The sequence below is a fragment of the Aptenodytes patagonicus genome, chromosome 1 (genome assembly GCF_965638725.1).
Source record: "Aptenodytes patagonicus chromosome 1, bAptPat1.pri.cur, whole genome shotgun sequence".
Classification (NCBI taxonomy): domain Eukaryota; kingdom Metazoa; phylum Chordata; class Aves; order Sphenisciformes; family Spheniscidae; genus Aptenodytes; species Aptenodytes patagonicus.
This window is the reverse complement of record NC_134949.1, coordinates 86,923,394-86,943,568: the sequence shown is the minus strand read 5'-3', so window position 1 is coordinate 86,943,568 and position 20,175 is coordinate 86,923,394.

Below are 20,175 nucleotides of genomic sequence, written 5' to 3'. Positions count from 1 at the left end.
CACATGCATTTATATCTTCAAAAACTTTTCCAGTTTCTGAAACCTTCCTCTACTAGGCAGATTATCACATCATACCAGAAAACCTCACCCCCCTCAAAATGTAAACAATCACAGCCCAGACATGACAGAAACAGAGAAACAAAAGCTCTCCATCCCAAACTACCATGGATGGATCAGATTCTTAGGTCAATCTTAAATGCAACAAAACCAGCATGCCTTGTGCAAGTGTGGCTGCATGATATGGATCAGTGGTCTCCGAAGTGGGGTGCATGCACCCCAAGGGGTGTGTGAGACGACCCATTGGGGTGCAGGAATAAAATATTAGAAATTCAATAGTACATTTATATAATTTATAAATAAGTAAATATATGTATATTGGGGGTGTATGCTAAAGTTTTTTACTGGTAGGAGTACATGATCAAAAAAGTTTGGAGGCCACTGATACAGGCAATCATGTGCTCCAACTTACATAGACAGACATTCATTTTATAGACACAGAATTCCACACAACAGTCAGCTGCAAATATCCAGACACACAAACAGATCTCATAATATTTAAAGCAAAAGAAGAAGGTGCAGTTATTAAAACAATGGTCAGAATAGCAAAGCATAATCCATTTCATAAATAATCTCCTCACTGCATGAAACATGTTAGGTCTTGAAGAGAAAAGAGTTGGAATGTGCAGGGCAGACCACACAAACCAAAGAGAAGAAAACCACCCATGAGAGACTAGCTGAGGAGGATAAAAGGGAGGGGTGAGGCTAAGACAAGGAGAATAGAGTTTCAAAGGAAAAAGAGAGAAAAAGGAGGGTAAGAGTGAGAGAGGCGGGAGACAGAGGTAGAGAAAGCAAGATACACAGAGAGCAACTATAAAAGACAGACAAGGAAAGAAAGGGAAGCGAAGAAGAAAGGGAGGAGCTGGGAACTGCAAATAGAATAGCAGGCAGAGGAAAGAGTAAGAAGGGTACTATTTATGCATGAGAGGACATGTTTGACAAGCAGTTTTGAAGCAGAACTATTTTCAGTGGATAAAATCTTCAAGAAGATTTTTTCAAAGGCAGATTTATCACTTCAAAAGTCTAAAATAGCACATTTTCCTTCCCAGATTTCTGAAAAATAATCATACAGATCAGTAAATTAAAACCTTACAATACCCTTCTGGTTACCATATATTATGGCCTTGTTTTGTTTGTTGACATGTTTGGTGAAGTACAAAGGTATTTTCTCCCTAAGAAAGCCCAGCATAGAAAAAGGAGAAGCTTACAGAAAAATTAGTAAGAGAGAACTGAAGAGAATTTAGGGAAGCTCAGAAGTGCAAAAGGACTGAGGGGCAGCCCAAGATGGAGTGTGAAATACCAGACCCTGCAGCTTCACAGTCTCTACACTGGCTCTTGGTAGCCATTAGTATACAGTCATGCATTTTTTTGTTTATTTTTTAATCTTTATCACAAATAAAGAGATTTTCTACAAGCAAGGACGCTTCTTATGGGTTTCAGTTCCAGTTCTCCCTTGAAATAAGCAGTGTGTTTCTACTTACAGAGCAGACTTGTTCTCTGCTTTGTGCCTTCTCTGCCATCACTCACTTCTGCTTAGAGCAGTTTCCTGAGCTTTAATGGAAATAAATCTAAACCAGAGAGGGGAAAAACCCCATCTACATTAGCTGAATATGCACCCACCTGTATTTTTAATGACTACTGCTATTAGGTATGTATCCATGTATTCCATACTTAGAGCAGATCTGTGCTAGATTCAGGTGACTGTTGCTCATCTGAAGAATGACTCCAGAAAGCTGCATAAGATTTCAAAAATCTCTGTTTTCTGTTGCATGCTTATGCACAAACTGAGCAAATAGACCAACAGTTATGTAGATGGAGTGAAAGTTACATTTCCTAAGTGCCCTGGGATTTAAGCAAAATTGCCCTGCTAAAAAGATCCGGTAACATACAACTTGTTCTTGAACGTCCAGTAGAAAAATCAGGACAGTAAGTTACGGGAGTTGAAAGGTGGTGAAGGTTAAACACTCAAGAAGGTGAAAGGGAATTGAGTTGAAGTTCTGTAAGAGAATGTAAGGTTCCAACGGGCTGTTTCTCTTCGGCTCCCAAACTGGGCAACTTGCGCCACCCTATGTCAAAGTACAGGGTCTCTGAGCCTGCTCAAGGTTACAGTAAGGGGTTATATAAATGACTGCAGTTTCATTTTAGCTCTTGGCTGAAAAATGAGTGGGAAAGGAGAACTACAAATTTAGTTTGGATTGGAATAAAATTACTCCTTTTCTTTATGAGAGAAAAAGAATGTGAGAAGTGTTAAAACAATTAATTGTTTAGCATGAAACACTCCATTTAACTTATTTATTTCATGAGCTCTTCAGAGAAGGAAATGAATGGCTAGATACATAAAGCTGCTGGCAGAAGTGTTTCATAAACAGAACAAGTCTATAGCCTGGTAGTTCCTGGGTGCCAGTCTGTAGCCTGGGTGCCAGTTTCTTCCCCAGGGAATGGTTAATTACTTGTAAGACATGGAGACATCTCAACAGGAAACATGATTTTCTCCCTTCACTAATTCCATCTCCCATGCACAGACTGGCATGCTCAGGAACCTGGTGGTGACAACATGTTTCTAGAAAACAGTTTAAAATCGCTGTAGTGCAAAATGGGAAGTGCTTCTAAGGCTGTAGTCCCACAAACATTTCAATCCCACAAGAATACAAGCCTCTACTAAGATAGATAAGACAACCTTACTCTCTCTTTTCTCTGCCTAGAGCTGTATGTCTTCATCACCTTCCCTGTGCTGGAAGCAAAGATTTGTGCAGTGACCTGGATCAAGGAACTGATCTGACTGAAAACTAATTCAGCAAAAATTATATATAAAATTTTGGAGTATATGTAGGCGACTTTATGGAGCTGTATAAATGCTACAGCTTGGCAGATGGATGGGAAGGCAGAGGATATGCAGGTTGGGGAGGGACAGCCAAGACCATCCCTTTTAGCAGCAACCCAACTGATATATGTTTAAAGTGGACATATGCCAGTCCCTAGAGTATGAGGCCTTTAATACTGAGTATCCCATAATAGGGATGGGTTTTCACTACCCTTTGCTCTTGCAGTCTGTGACTGAAACTGGTCTTTTCCCACCAAGCATAAAGCTGGAAAAAGAAAGAAAATCCTTCAGAAACTATGCAGGAAACTAAAGCTAAACTTGAAAATGTCTCCAGAAATTGTTGAAATGCCATTGTTCAGTACATCTGCTAAACACTGGGGTTCTGGGGTGGGAAATCACCCAGGTTTAACCACAGTGTAACATGAAAAGCATAAAAGTCCTATGTATCAGGCAGCATTCCTGCAAAAGGTGAGTAAGCACCTTGAAGGTAACAGTAGCAATGAACAACTGGTTCTGTTTGTCATGTTAGGGAATGATCTACTGTAATCATCTCAGCTCTCTTGCTTATCTTCCTGAGTGTTTATTAGAATCACAGAATCATAGAATATCTTGAGTTGGAAGGGACCCATAAGGATCATTGGGTCCAACTCCGTGCTCTTTGCAGGACTACCTATAACTAAACCATATGACTAAAAGCATCGTCCAGATGCTCCTTGAACTCTGACAGGCTTGGTGTCGTGACTCTGGGGAGCCTGTTCCAGTGACCAACCACCCCCTCAATGAAGAACCTTTTACTAATGCCCAATCTGAACTTCCCCTGACGCAGCTTCATTCCTTTTCCTTGTGTCCTGTTGCTGGTCACCAGAGACAGGAGATCAGCACCTGCCCCTCCGCTGCCCTCCTTGAGGAAGTTGCAGACTGTGATGAGGTCACCCCTCAGCCTTCTCTTCTCTAAGCTGAACAAACCAAGTGACCTCTTGCTCTTGAGACCTTTCACCATCATGGTTACCATCCTTTGGACACACTCTAATAGTTTGATGTCCTTCTTGTATTGAGGCGCCCAAAACTGCACACAGTACTCGAGGTGGGGCCGCACCAGTGCAGTGTAGGGTGGGACAATCACCTCCCTCGACTGGTTAGCTATGCTGTGCTTGATGCACCCCAGGACACAGTTGGCCCTTTTGGCTGCCAGGGCACACTGTTGACCCATATTCAACTTGCCATCAACCCAAACCCCCAGATCTCTTTCCGCAGGGCTGCTCTCCAGCCTCTTGTCCCCCAGTTTGTATGTATTGGAGTCCAGGATGTGAACAGAGAGGACTAAGATCTGTGAAAAGATAGGAAAAAGAATTGAGGAAGAACGTGGAGAAGGGAGTGTACTTTTGAACTGGATCTCAAGATCTCTCTCTCTCAGAGAGCCTGTGGAGGTGTTTGAGTAATAAAATTTTCCTTGTGCTGAAATCTGCATACAGGGGTTCAGAGGCTAAAGATAATATGTGGAGGGTCTAGCATTTCTCCAGTTCTTTCAAGAAAGCATGGAATTCTAGTTCACTGTGGGTGTAAAATCACATAAAGCATGCAGTTTAGGAGTGCCTCTTTCAAAACCCACGTGTTGGGGCCAGAGGACGCCACTTTGCATTTCTGTAATTGAACATTGCCACCCGGTGGACAGAAGCGGTATTGTTAGCTAACAGAACAGCAAGCTGCTTGACATCCAAGCATCCCAAAGCACAACAAAACCTGCAGGTAAGGGGTATCAGCCTCCAGTGACCTCCAGCTGATGCTTCACATGAGTACCATTTACTAGAAGGAGGGATATAAAAGCACTGTGTATAAAAATTTTAGAAATTCCATGGGGGGGGGGGGGGGGAGCTTGGAAAAGTACTGACCCTCTCTGTTTAAGGGTACTTATTAGCACTGGAAAGTTCAGGGTAGGTTTATTTCCTTTAACCAACTGAACTCAGTAGAGAAAGGATTTTGAAACTACCTACCATGTTGCTAACATTGCAGGGATACTCATGAATTCTAAGTGACTATGATTAATCATTAACTACTACCCTGCTGGGCTTCTCTGTGCTGCATAAAGTATCTTGAATCAATGGGTGCTCTCTGTTTAAAGTCAGCATTATCCTAGTGACACAGTGTGATGCTACACTGTGGAAAATTAAGTTAGTTTTTAAAGAAGTCTTTTTTGCTATGAGTCTATGATTTCTTCTATGATGTTTGTTGAAGCTGTACTCTTTCAACCAAGACAGTCAGGGTCCTGAGTGCACCAATAAGCCTTAATTACCCTGATCAACCTCACCTGCACCCTCCAACAATGCAGTCTCTGTCCATTGGCCCAGGAGCTGTATTTAAGCTCAAACCTAGGCACACATTCTCTGTCTAAGCTAGTGTCTAGCCTTTACCTTTGCTGTTTCTGGCTTGTTGATTTGGTTCATGGATGGAATATGGACTTGACTTGTCACTTTGTATTTATCTGATGATCAGGTGATGGAAGCTCTCGTCACCAGCTCTGCTTGGGTACTGTGGGACTGTGGCCTTATCAGTGAGGATGCTGCTTCTGCCTGTCTTGTGGTCTTACATTTCTTCTCTTGTGGGGAGAAATAGCCTTCTTCCCTTGCTCTTATGGCTTCCTGAAAAACTCAATATTAATGTCCTTATCACTAGGTTTTTAAAGGTTGTCATATTTTTCTTAAAGCTAGCATTGGTGGTAAATTCTGGTACAATAATTACATTTTTGTCTGTAAGTGCAATTCCTTTCCTAGGACTTCTCTGTGGGTTTCACACACTGGAAAATTGCGGTTGCAACTGATGAAACAGAAATAACCTTAGAACATTAAAACACAACAGCCAGTTTTTCTTCAGTGAATGAAGTTGCAGTAGAGAAATGCCATCCTGATTAATTTCATTTGGACTATCTATGGTGACTTGAGACTAAGTGAGGGTGGTCTTGCATAGGTGCCACCACAGCAACAAAACCCTCAACCTTTTAGCAGCTTTTTCTTGATTAATATGTGGCTTTTTTTGATCAGCAAGTCAGAACCATTGTCGTGGTTTAACCTCAGCCGGCAACTAAGCACCACGCAGCCGCTCGCTCACTCCCCCCCGGTGGGATGGGGGAGAGAATTGGAAGGGTAAAAGTGAGAAAAACTCGTGGGTTGAGATAAAGACAGTTTAATAGGTAAAGCAAAAGCCACACACACAAGCAAAGCAAAACAAGGAATTCATTCACTACTTCCCATGGGCAGGCAGGTGTTCAGCCATCTCCAGGAAAGCAGGGCTCCATCACGCGTAACGGTTACTTGGGAAGACAAACGCCATCACTCCAAACGTCCCCCCCTTCCTTCTTCTTCCCCCAGCTTTATATACTGAGCATGACGTCACATGGTATGGAATATCCCTTTGGCCAGTTCTCGGTCAGCTGTCCTGGCTGTGCCCCCTCCCAGCTTCTTGTGCACCTCCAGCCTTCTCAGTCGGTAGAGCATGGGAAGCTGAAAAGTCCTTGACTAGTGTAAGCACTACCTAGCAACAACTAAAACATCGGTGTGTTATCAACATTGTTCTCACCCTAAATCCAAAACAGAGCACTGTACCAGCTACTAGGAAGGAAATTAACTCTATCCCTGCTGAAACCAGGACAGTATCCACCCCTTATTCTATACCATCTACGTCATGCTCAAGTCCCATATTTTCCAGTGCAACCTCATTAACCAACCACCCCGCTTTCCATCCTTTGATATAACACACAGATATCATTCCCTTAGTCTATGGACCACCCTTGTGGAATGTCTGTAAAATGTCCAGAAATGTCCATGAAATATCCATTGAGTTCATTTAGTCCGTGACTTTGGGCTCCATCTGTGATGGTGGTCACTCAGGACAGGAGAGGTGGTGTGTTGCGTGGAGTTACTGGGTACCAAAGCCAGCTCAGGTCAGGTCACTGCTGCACTTGCACTGCTTCTTGTAAGGCTTGTCCTCCACTTGTTTGGGTGGTTCCTGCTATAGTAATTCCTATAACACGCAACTCAGATCATGGGTTACAACAATTTAAAGGTATTTCCATTACAATCTCCACCCCTGGTCCCTTTGGGCCAGGTTATAGGGTTTAACATTGCAATGAACTCCTCCCCTTGCTCCTAGCCTGGCTAGCAACAAGGGGTTTCTGCTATAGTAATTCCTATAACATGCAACTCAAATCATGGGTTACAACAATTTAAAGGTGTTTCCATTACAATCTCCACCCCTGGTCCTTTCAGATCAAACCATAGGGTTTAACATTGCAATAAACTCCTCCCCTTGCCCCTGCTCTGGCTTGGACTTATCCACAGACTGCAGTCCCTTAGGGTAGTACCTGCTCCAAGTGGAGCCTTGTCTATGAGCCACAGTCTCTCCAGGGGTACGCCTGCTGCGGCATAGACTTATCCACAGTCACTTTGAGATGCACCTGTTCCAGCACGGCCTTCTCCATGGGCCACAATGTCTTCAGAGATATACCTGCTCCAGCGTGGCCTTACTCGCAGCCACAGTCCCTTCAGAAGTAAACCTGCTGTAGCACAAATGTAACCGCGGCCACAGACGCTTCGAGATGTACCTGCTCTGGCATGGGCTTATCCACGGCCACAGACGCTTTGGGGTGTCCTGCTCCCGCATGGACTCATCCACAGGTCACAGTCCCTTCGACTCGAGTTCACACTGGAGTTCCAGCCTGTCCAGTACAGCAGCACAGAAATAGCAGGGATGCCCTGGCCATCTGCCAGCCCAGGCACATCGCCATTGCGTTATCAAAATGTTCCCAGGCACAGCAGAATACGATGATAAGCAGTACAGCAGTACAGCAAGCAGTGAAAGCAAAAAACAGCCACTAACGAGCATTGGACTCTAATATACAGTAAGGCAAGCAAGCCCCATGGCAAGCACAGGAGCCTGCCAATTAATAGCTAAACAGCTATAACAGGTATAAATTCGATCTAGCACATTCCAATCAAACCTGTCATTATCTCGAACGCTTCGAGTCCCATCTGGGTCGCCAAAAAGGACTGTCGTGGTTTAACCTCAGCCGGCAACTAAGCACCACGCAGCCGCTCGCTCACTCCCCCCCGGTGGGATGGGGGAGAGAATTGGAAGGGTAAAAGTGAGAAAAACTCGTGGGTTGAGATAAAGACAGTTTAATAGGTAAAGCAAAAGCCACACACACAAGCAAAGCAAAACAAGGAATTCATTCACTACTTCCCATGGGCAGGCAGGTGTTCAGCCATCTCCAGGAAAGCAGGGCTCCATCACGCGTAACGGTTACTTGGGAAGACAAACGCCATCACTCCAAACGTCCCCCCCTTCCTTCTTCTTCCCCCAGCTTTATATACTGAGCATGACGTCACATGGTATGGAATATCCCTTTGGCCAGTTCTCGGTCAGCTGTCCTGGCTGTGCCCCCTCCCAGCTTCTTGTGCACCTCCAGCCTTCTCAGTCGGTAGAGCATGGGAAGCTGAAAAGTCCTTGACTAGTGTAAGCACTACCTAGCAACAACTAAAACATCGGTGTGTTATCAACATTGTTCTCACCCTAAATCCAAAACAGAGCACTGTACCAGCTACTAGGAAGGAAATTAACTCTATCCCTGCTGAAACCAGGACAACCATAGAAAAGAAAAATCTTAAAGCTCATTTTGAGAATTTGTCTTCGGGTGAAAACAAATGTAACAACATGATACTATAAGGATTTGGCCTTTTGTGCTAACTAACTGGTGTACAAATGCATACAGGAAGATGTGGCAAATCCTAGACTAAACACTTTAAAACCCAAGGGATCTAGGACTAGAAATCTATTCAAAGTTATGTGTCCCTGCCACATGATCTAAAGCCCCTTCAGCTAGTGTTAATAACGTTCTCTTTTTTGCAAATAGCAAAAAAACCCCAAAAAACGGCAGCAGAGGGCAGCAGGATTCCACATCCAGAGCCACTAAATTAGGAGAGACACCTTTAAAAGAAAAATTCATATGAGGTGTGCAAAAGGAAGGTGATGCTGAGTTCCAAAGCAAAAACACCGTGAAATGCAGCTCAGTCTGAGCATTAGTGAGTGAGGCATTTTTATTCAAGTGAGCTGTAGTGCACAGCTCCGTATCAGCAACATTGGAGTCTCCTTGCAGTGACAGAGTACATTCAGTTATTAGGAGGAGCTGCAAGCTGCTTGCCTGGGAGGTACTTTTTATTGTGTTGCTGGGTGAGATGCACCATGAGGGTGGCATGCCAATGCTGGGGGCAAAATCGATAGGCCAGCTCAAGTGCATCTACACCAATGCACGCAGCATGGGCAGCAAACAGGAGGAGCTGGAAGCCATTGTGCAGCGGGAGAGATATGACTTAGTCGCCATCACAGAAACATGGTGGGGCGACTCCCACGATTGGAGTGCTGCAATGGATGGCTATGGACTCTTCAGAAGGGACAGGCGAGGAAGGAGAGGCGGTGGGGTGGCCCTGTATGTTAGGGAGTGTTTCGATTGTATAGAGCTCAACGATTGTGATGATGGTACGGTTGAGTGTTTATGGGTAAGGATGAGGGGGAAGGCCACCGAGGCAGATATCCTGCTGGGAGTCTGTTATAGACCACCCAACCAGGATGAAGAGGCGGATGAAGCGTTCTACAAGCGGCTGGCAGAAGTCTCTCAATCACTAGCCCTTGTTCTCATGGGGACTTCAACTTCCCGGATGTCTGCTGGCAATACAACATGGCAGAGAGGAAGCAGTCTAGGAGGTTCCTGGAGTGTGTGGAAGACAACTTCCTGGCACAGCTGGTAAGTGAGCCTACCAGGGGAGGTGCCTCTCTTGACCTGCTGTTTACAAACAGAGAAGGACTGGTGGGAGATGTGGTGGTCGGAGGCCGTCTTGGGCTTAGTGACCATGTGTGGAGGAATGGCTGATTCAGCAAGGCCACGATCTGGTATCGCTGAGCAACCCATGTATCAAAAAGTAACTAATACATGCTGACACAGCAGGCTGACCACCGGGACTTCCCCGGATAGAACAAAGAACAATGGGCCGGGTAAACAACTGTAACGAAACTGTATCTAGAAGGAGGTGAAGTAAGCGGCTAACATGTCCTGCTGCCAACCGCCAATCAAGTAGAAGCAATAAGCGCGTGGACAGTAACTTTAACCCATTCATAGCTTATTATTGAGCGCGTGTACAGCTGTAGTTAACCAATCATAGGTTGTTATGAAGCGCGTGCCTATAGTAGATAACTATATAAACCCTGTTATATGCATGAATAAAGGAGAATGACCATACTCATATTGGGATCTGTCATTACTCCGGAATCGCAATCCCGCTCCGCTGTCGACACTGAACAAAGGGAAACTCCGACAACCATGAAATGGTAGAATTATCGGTTCTTGGTGAAGTAAGGAGGGGGGGCAGCAAAACCGCAACCATCGACTTCCGGAGGGCGGACTTTGGCCTGTTCAGGACGCTGGTTGAGAGAGTCCCGTGGGAGATGGTCCTGAAGGGCAAAGGGGTCCAGGAAGGCTGGACGATCTTCAAGAAGGAAGTCTTAAAGGCGCAGGAGCAGGCTGTCCCTGTACGCCGTAAGAAGATTGGGCGGGGAAGATGACCGGCCTGGCTGGACGGGGAGCTTTTGCTGGGACTCAGGAAAAAAAGGAGAGTTTACCGCTTGTAGAAGAAGGGGCAGGCGACTCAAGAAGAGTACAGGGATCTCGTTAGGTCATGCAGAGAGGAAATGAGAAAGGCAAAAGCCCAGCTAGAACACAACCTGGCCGCTGTTGTTAAAGACAACAAAAAAAGTTTTTGCAAATATATTAATGACAAGAAGAGAGCCAAGGAGAATCTCCATCCCTTATTGGATGTGGGGGGGAACATTGTCACCGAGGATGAGGAAAAGGCTGAGGTACTTAATGCCTTCTTTGCCTCAGTCTTTAACAGGCAGACCAGTTATCCTCAGGGTACTTGGCCCCCTGAGCTGGAAGACAGGGACGGCAAGCAGGATGAACCCCCCATACTCCAAGAGGAAGCAGTCAATGACCTGCTACACCACCTGGATGCTCACAAGTCTATGGGGCTGGATGGGATCCACCCAAGGGTGCTGAGGGAGCTGGCGGAGGAGCTCGCCAAGCCGCTCTCCATCATTTATCAGCAGTCCTGGTTAACGGGGGAGGTCCCAGATGACTGGAGGCTTGCCAATGTGACGCCCATCTACAAGAAGGGCCGGAAGGAGGATCCGGGGAACTACAGGCCTGTCAGCCTGACCTTGGTGCCGGGGAAGATTATGGAGCGGTTCATCTTGAGGGCGCTCACAAGGCATGTGTGGGACAACCAGGGGATCCGGCCTAGCCAGCACGGGTTCATGAGAGGCAGGTCCTGCTTGACCAACCTGATCTCCTTCTATGACCAGGTGACCCGCCCAGTGGATGAGGGAAAGGCTGTGGATGTGGTCTACCTGGACTTCAGTAAGGCCTTTGACACTGTTTCCCACAGCATTCTCCTAGAGAAGCTGGCGGCTCACGGCTTAGACAGGTGTACTCTGCGCTGGGTAAGAAACTGGCTGGATGGCCGGGCCCAGAGAGTTGTGGTGAATGGAGTTACATCCAGTTGGCGGCCGGTCACGAGTGGTGTTCCCCAGGGCTCAGTTTTGGGGCCAGTCTTGTTCAATATCTTTATCAATGATCTGGATGAGGGGATGGAGTGCACCCTCAGTCAGTTTGCAGACGACACCAAGTTGGGCGGGAGTGTTGATCTGCTCGAGGGTAGGAAGGCTCTGCAGAGGGGCCTGGACAGGCTGGATCGATGGGCCCAGGCCAACTGTATGAGATTCAACAAGGCCAAGTGCTGGGTCCTGCACTTCGGCCACAACAACGCCATGCAGCGCTACAGGCTTGGGGAAGAGTGGCTGGAAAGCTGCCTGGCGGAAAAGGACCTGGGGGTGCTGGTTGACAGCCGGCTGAACATGAGCCGGCAGTGTGCCCAGGTGGCCAAGAAGGCTAATGGCATCCTGGCCTGTATCAGCAATAGTGTGGCCAGCAGGAGTAGGGAAGTGATCGTGCCCCTGTACTCGGCACTGGTGAGGCCGCACCTTGAATACCGTGTTCAGTTTTGGGCCCCTCACTACAAGAAGGACGTTGAGGTGCTGGAGCATGTCCAGAGAAGGGCAACGAGGCTGGTGAGGGGTCTGGAGAACAAGTACAGTGAGGAGCGGCTGAGGGAACTGGGGTTGTTTAGCCTGGAGAAAAGGAGGCTGAGGGGAGACCTCATCGCTCTCTACAACTACCTGAAAGGAGGTTGTAGCGAGGTGGGTGTTGGTCTCTTCTCCCAAGTAACTAGCGATAGGACGAGAGGAAGTGGCCTCAAGTTGTGCCAGGGGAGGTTTAGATTGGATATCAGGAAAAATTTCTTTACTGAAAGAGTGGTTAAATGTTGGAACAGGCTGCCCAGGGAAGTGGTTGAGTCCCCATCCCTGGAGGTATTTAAAAGACGTGTAGATGAGGCACTTAGGGACATGGTTTAGTGGACATGGTGGTGTTGGGTTGACGGTTGGACTCGATGATCTTAGAGGTATTTTCCAACCTTAATGATTCTATGATTCTATGATTCTATTGCCCTGCAGATCCTGCTTTGCGTTTGTTGTTAGAAAAAGTGCTCCTGATCTCTCATGGAATGTATTTACAAATTGCCTGTTCTCATGTTGACAGTCTCCTGCTGGCTCATCTGAAGGCTTTCTCTCCTACTTAGTGACCACTGGATTGGTGCAAAAAAGTTCTCCAGAGCATTTTAAAGGCACAGTGTTATTCAAGAAAGGCCAGCTCAAGGTCTTTGCCAATGACACAAGTCAATGTTACGTTGCCAAAATAGAGACGTTGATTGGATCCCTTCTCAGATTTCGTTAGCATTACTGAGAGAATAATTCAGTCCTTGTACAGCCAAAAGCAGGGAGATGTCATCCTTGAAATACAGTGGGTTTTATGGGAAATTTCATGGAGCTACTTCTGCAAGGTCTATCAATGAGAGTCATGCTTCTGAGAACTGTACGTAGTTAGATCTCACCTGCATCTGGTCATTAGGTTCCAAAGTGCCGGCAGAGAGAACAACTGGCATGGCTGTAATCTTGCCTTTAATGCTGGCTTCAACTTTCATGTTTCCTTTACTTCTGAAAATGCCATTGATCTGTTAATAAAAAAAATATGTTTAAGTTTCTCTTTACGCCTCAACAAAGCAAAGAAAGAAACTCTAATGCTGCTGATACAGAACTATGCATTGCAGCTCACTTCCTGCATAAAAGGAGTAACAGTTTTGACAAGGTATAATCAAGCGAACAATAAACAGCTGCAGAAAAGGAAGCAAAAATGGTGAACTTGTTGCTCTGCTTACCATCAAGATTGGCCAGGGCACACAAATAAATATATATATTTTTTTATATATATATATGATTTGTACATGCAAAATGTATGGTACAGTTGTTGCATCCTTACAGTTGATTTTGTGGCTGCTTGGAGAGGAGGACATAGCAGACAGCTTGTCTGTGCACAAAATGCAGATGAGGAAAAGGATACCTCTCCTACAGTAGCTAATATAGCCTGCTTGCAGTGAGGTGCTTTCTGGTTTCACAATCAACAAGATGAACATGGATGTGGTTGAAAGATTTCTGTCCGTAACTGCAACAGTTTTCATCCTTGACTAAGTATTCTCTGGCTCAGAGAAAAAAAATAGCTACAAGAAAAGGCTGCAACTTCAGATAAGTACAAGACTGTTCTTGAGACAAATGTGGAAGCTTAGAAACCTCGTGGTGAGGTCAAGGACCAAGCTGAAATGGCACTTTTGATCTGTTTAACTCTGTAGTGGAACAGCTTAGCAATGGTCTTGAAAGTCTAAACAGGAGTTCCAGAACAAGATAAATCCTCTTTAAGGAACAGTCAGAGGCCTCTGTAGGCAGGCAGTAAGATGGGTTCTGGGCTAGGGAGTGGGTTTGGTTTTCAGACCTCACCCAGCGGTAAGCAGAACAGCTGTTGTGCTCATGGCTAGCTATGAGGCTTTTGTGCTAATCATGGAATACTCAGAGATAATTTTAATGGTCTTTTTGTAAGAATGACACATGAATTCATGAAACATACCATGCTGGAGGGAAAAATGCTATCTTGTAGGGGAGCTTTCAGGCTCAGGAGCAAAAGAGAAGGGTGAGAAGTCCAAAACCATTTTTCTACAATCAATGCAAACTAATGGATTAATAGATGGTCTCTAGTCTGATAGGCTAGTAGGCAGTCACTTTGTGCAATCTGCCTTGATAGGAACTCTGTGTTGCAGGCAGCCTTGGCCGCCTCCTCGCTGCTGTGGCCCATTCTACCTCAGACACATTGTGTCTGCATTATCATGTTACCTCGTGGTGGGCTCTGAGCCAAATGACTGCTCATCAGCTCTGGTGTTGGAGCACACTTTGGGATGCTATGTGAACGCCTACCAGGAGTGCTTGGGAGAAACTTCAGCATGGCCTGGCCTTTGCATCATTGTCTAGTGCTCTCCTACAGCTATTCTGGATGATCATGCCCACAGTTATGAGCAGAGGGGAGCCTGGTGGACCAGCAGACTTCCCTTGCTTGTTGCATGGTGTGCCAGGCAATCCAAACTTGCACAGGAAACCAGAGGCTGGGACTAATTGTGCTGCTCTATACTGTGGTTCTCAGCAATACTCTACGTGTCTGTGGTTCGTGTTTGAGTTCAGAGAGTCTGGTAACAAGTGAGATCACTGTTCCTTAATGCTCAGCATGTTGTAAGTCTGAGAAAAGGTCTTTGCAAATCCTGCCTGGACCATCTCCAAAGCTAGCTCCTCCAAAGTCCAGCCTTCAGTTAGGCTGGAAACCAGAATCCTGGGAGGAACTGTTGGCCTGGTCACCAGTGACAGGCCTATCAGTCCTGAGGAGTGTTTGAGCATGCTTAGCAGTTTCGTCTATAGGCCAAGCTTGCCCTGTGTTGCTTCCCTCCAGGTCAGTTCCTTGTGTAGCTTAGCAGACGGCCCTTGAGAGATGAACTGGCAGGCTGGAAAGACTGTGATCTTTGGTGGGGTTTGTGAAAGGCAAGGCACTAACTGCAATATGACTTGCTTAGAAGAATGAACACTACCCGGGACTATGAGCTTTTACCTCAGGGTCGACATGACCTGAAGACCCAACCAAAGCCAGCTCCTACCAGCTGAGAACAGCCCATACTGACAATAAAATAATAGGAGATTTGACTTAAGAAACCAGGCATATAACCACGGCCAGAACAGCAACTGACCAGAATCCAGTATAAAACCACTCCACCTGCACAGGATGTTGGTTTAGAACAATGAAGATTAACACACCGCTGACCATATGTCTACACCACCTGCATGAGACAAGCATGTACTGATCCTGCATGGGACAAGCACATACTGATTACGCAAGCAATAGTAACTGATTTGCCCGCCCCTTAACATGAGTAATTTGATTGGTCTACACAACTGTACTGTAACATATATAAACCCTGCTTTCCTTTATATCAGGGTCCTCTATGCATTAGGCTGGGGCACCACTATGCACACAGCTAATATGAGAGAATAAATTCCCTTGGTAATTCTATACTAAGTGTCCTTGTTTCCCTCCTCTGCTGGTGAAGAACTGACTTCTACAGGTTCTTGGTTATCAGGTTACTTTTTCTTTTTTTTCCTCTGGAGCAGAGTACAGTGGCTTCTGTTAAGGAGTCTGAGCTTAGGGATGCTAAGGGAGGCTTAGAAGGGAGGCTTCTCTTGACATTTCTTGTCCCCTCCGGAGTCTTTTATCTGGGGCCCTGGCAGCCTAGGTTTTATTCCCATTGGGTGTTCAGTTTCAGATTATTCCCAGGTGGGCCAAGAGACTCCTTTCTTCCTGCTGGCTTGTGTGGTTTCTGGATGACTACAGGGCACTGAGGCTCTGGGAGCACTGTTCTCTGTGGCCTGGCTATGAGGGTCAGTTCTTTGACCATGGCCTGTATAAGTAAGGAAAGTAGAGCTATTTTGTCCACAGTAGTGTGGGTTTGCTTTTTTTCCATAAATAAACTAGACATGTCTTGCCTTCTACCTCAGTGTCCTAGGGACAGGCCTCAATCCCAAATTACCTTTCTTTTGCTTTCTACAAATCCATTTCTTCTCTCTCCCTCACCTTTATCCTAAAAGGCAGTCTGTGTCAATCTGCTGACCTTACAATGATATTGTCTATGATAGTCTAATATTTCTATCTACTGATTTTCTGTCATTCCCTTGATCTGAAGTGCTTTTTAGTGAACTGCTGAAATTCCACATTTTTCTGGGCTTTGACTTACTGCCTGAGCAAGACCAAATCAATAACTGTTTTGAGCAAATCATTTAAGAGGAGAGGTAGTTGCCATATGCAAAGAGGTTCATGACTAACTGTTAAAGAAGCTACAACTCTGCCTAGTCAGTTCAGGGTATCAGCATCCTATACTCAAGTTCTTACACAAAGAAGAGCAGAAATGAATGTGAAGAATTCACGTTTAAAATAGATTTATCTGTTCTTTCGAAGATGGAACATAACTTGTAAAAGGAACACTCCAGGAGATCGGGACTAATTTGGTATCCAGTTTTTCAGTAGTTCTCTGGTAAAATGATTCTGTGGAAGATAAATGTTGAAAAAAGCACCATAGGAAAAGCATTAACTTCTGATTTTTCAGGAAGATGGAAAGGTAACGGAAGAGGAAAGATCAGGAATAGAGGGAGAGTCTAGTAAAAGGAGGGAAAGTAAGAGGCACAGCATGACCAAATAACAAGTCCAGAGGAATGAGTTAATGGAGATTGGAAAAAGGAAGGGTTTGTGGGGAAAAATAAAATCAAGGCAACAGATAGAACATCTGGCTTCAAAGTGCCTAATATCTCTTGCTGAGATCAGTGCTGTTGCAGGACAGGAAAATGCTGACATGGTTGTTGCTGTTCCTCCTTACAGCTGCTGATTATAAGAACAGAATTGAGCTGTCAGGACCAAGAGGTACGGCTTCTCTCTTTTTCTCCTCCCTTCTTTCAGATGATCACTCTCAGACCTTCTACTAGCCTCCACGTTTCATTTTTCAGCTCCAGGGGTCATGAGTCCAGCTTCTTGGAAAGCTACAGTGGCAATATGAACCAGCAGTTAGCCCATCAAGAAGCTTTCCAAGCTCTGGTGGTTTGTGTTGCACTAGATAGTGCAAGTATCCTGCACAAACATGTCATGGCTAGTTGTCAGAAGAGTAAGTTCACAGTGAGCACAAGGAGCTTCATCAGTAATGACACAAGAGGTGTGTTACTGGTGCCTGGAGCCTCATACTGAGCCAAGTGAACACAGCTCTTGCACAAAAGCTACCCTTAACCCAGCTGAGCAGAGCTGTGCTGGTTTCAGCTGGCACTTCCTATCCTCACTGAAGGTAAGGGCCTCAGACTACTTGCTGATAAATACAGGCTATTTACCTTTTGTTAATCCTGGAAGCTGAATGGAAAAGGAATTCCTCATTACTAAAGTCTTCTCAGAAGTTTTATTTCAGATCACAATTACTGCCAAGTTCCAAAAAAATTCTGAGTTAATCAAAAGGCTTTTTATTAATTTTTGACAATATCTCTGACAACTTTTGTTCATTTTTTCATCATAATTTTACATTCAAAAATGGGATTCACTGGAAAATATAAAACTGCCGCCTTCTCCTTGAGAGAGTTCTCCAAGATCTGCATTTTCAGGGGTGTATGGAATGTGGTTCATCCACCTCAGTCTAAGGAATGCTGGTCAGTGAGAAATCCACAGAACGTTGAGCCCCCAAATGTGTTCATGCCCTAGGGGAAAGAGGATCAGCTCACAATAAGCTTAATAATGTATGACAACTTATTTTGACTCATCCTGCTTCTATTTATGCACTGAGATTTTATTAATGAACAGGGAACAGGTTGTTCTTACATTCTTATTTAGACATTGTGACTGTTCAGCAGCTCCTGTTCAGATTTTGGCTAACCCAGCTTATGCTAAGGCCTGATGTATGCTGGGAGCAGTGCCATTAGGTCAAAGTGAGAACACTGTGTAGGCGGGACAGGTGGCTAGAAAGAGCTAAAGGGCCATTATGCAGCCATTATCACCTGCAGAGTGCTGGCTCCTGCAACCATCATCTTTGTCTGGCAGTTTCTTCAGAATCTGCTAACTTATGGAAATGGTATAGACCAAACCTCCAAGCTGGAAGGTATAAAAACATCAGCTTTCTCAAAAAAGTCTTTGAAGCAGATCCAACAGCAGCTGGACTGCTGAGGCTTTCATGCTTCCCAGTGTGATACAGGGGTTGCCCGTCACCGTGATAGAGGAGGAAGGATGAGCACTCTGCCCGTCGGCTAGGTAACTAATTCTTTTTTTTTTTGCTCCTAAGTGCACAAATTAAGAGTTATAGGTTATGAGTTATTGGTTATAAGTTGTGAGACCTTATGACTTGAATGGTGAATAAGTGAATTCATGTAATATAGTCTAGGCAAAAGGGGACTGAGCCCCTGTTTGTCATGTTTGTTGCATTTCTTAGTGAGCTCATGAAATAAAATTTAAATTACAGGGTATGTTGTCCTGTAAATTTGAGAGATCCAAACGGACTGTGTCAAAACATTTGATTTGATAGCTCCTCAAAACACTGAGTATACCCTAATGCTGCTCTATACACATTCTCTTCTAGACATACTTGACATCTTCCCTCAGGTCAAGGCAAACAAAAGGGTAAATGATACATAAGAGCTAGTTTTAGGGACAGAAGAATGTTGGAGGTTTTCAAGTAGAAAAAAAAACAAGGCTGTAAGTAGCATCTTCACTGGTTTGCACTGTAACAGTTATTTAATATAAATAACCTCATTTTCTGCTTTCTTTTAGAGTATCTGAATACAAGTTTAACTATAGTGAATAAGATGAATAAAAAAACATCCTTTAGCCCTACTGATGGTAGAAATTCAGCCTAGCTGTTCATAAATCAGCTTATGTAACTGCAGAAAAAAAAGATTAATTGATTTTAAGTCTCTCATATTCATATTTGTCTGCATATATGACTTTATTGACTTATATTTGATGCCAGCTTTATTAATGTTCTAGGTTAAAAGTGTAGAAAAGTTCATAGAGTTTGATTAAAATAAAATTAATTGTATTATCACATATCACATGTACATCATTGTAAGTACATTCCTATAATCACACTGTTCCCCAAACTTTTTTAGCTTCAACTAAACAGCTTCAAAAGCTTGTAAAGATAGATAAAGAAAAGATAATAAGGATTGTTCCATGGTTTCAGGTATATCTGTAAAAGTCAATAGTGTTAAAGCTATGGAGAAGCCCATGTATATCTTTGTTAAGGCGGTTTATTAATGTTTACTTAAAATCCTTCATCTTCTGATACCGAAATAATAAAGAGACATACGTTTTTTTTCTTTGTCGAAGCGAAGTAACTAAGTGTTCTGCAGACTGGACATTCCATAGATAAAAGGAATCCTTGAAGCTCTGTGTACAGGGGTGGAATGGATAAGGAAGTTATGCTGAAATCAGCTACTGCAACTAGGTGAAAAGACTGAGTTCAATTAGCGGACACAGTGACGAAGACTATCGACAACCACCAGAGGACCCTGGAAGACCACCAATGAACATAAGAGCGCATGCGTTAAAGACTTTTGCATATGTTAATGAGTTCCAAGAAATAACATGAATATGCTAATCATTTCTTAGAAATTTAATGAATATGTATATTCTGATTGTACATAACTCCCATAGTTGAGCAGCCCGGCGCGCACACTAGGTGGAGCGATCCCCTGTGCGCCCAGCGCCGCAATAAAGAATTCCTGCTTTCTAAAACTCCAAATTGAGTCTTAGAGAGTTTTTCGTCTGCCAACTTAAGGTAACACTTCCTCTATGACAAGGCACTCAACTTTAAAAATGGAGCAGTAAAGTTCTATGTGTGCTTTAGCTTGTGAGATATTTTTCTCTTGTAAGAAGTACCCTGATTACTGATAGAACATCACCATAAATACAGGTGTTTACGGGCCTAATTCTTATTTATGGCGCTCTCCTTTTTTGCCAGAGGGGAAGTGTCTTAAAGTGGGTGTAACTAACTGCATGAGTTCTTTTCTCAGGGTGTGATAAGAATGATGAAGTATAATAGGGTTTGTGTACATTGTTGTACAATGAAATGTGGCCTGATAAACAGATTACGCTCATCAAACTAGGAAAAAGTTATTAACGTCGTTCAGATTCAGCCCACCTTCCCCTACATGTTTAACTGTTTGCAGAACCAGCTTCTAGTTCATTTTAGCCAGTA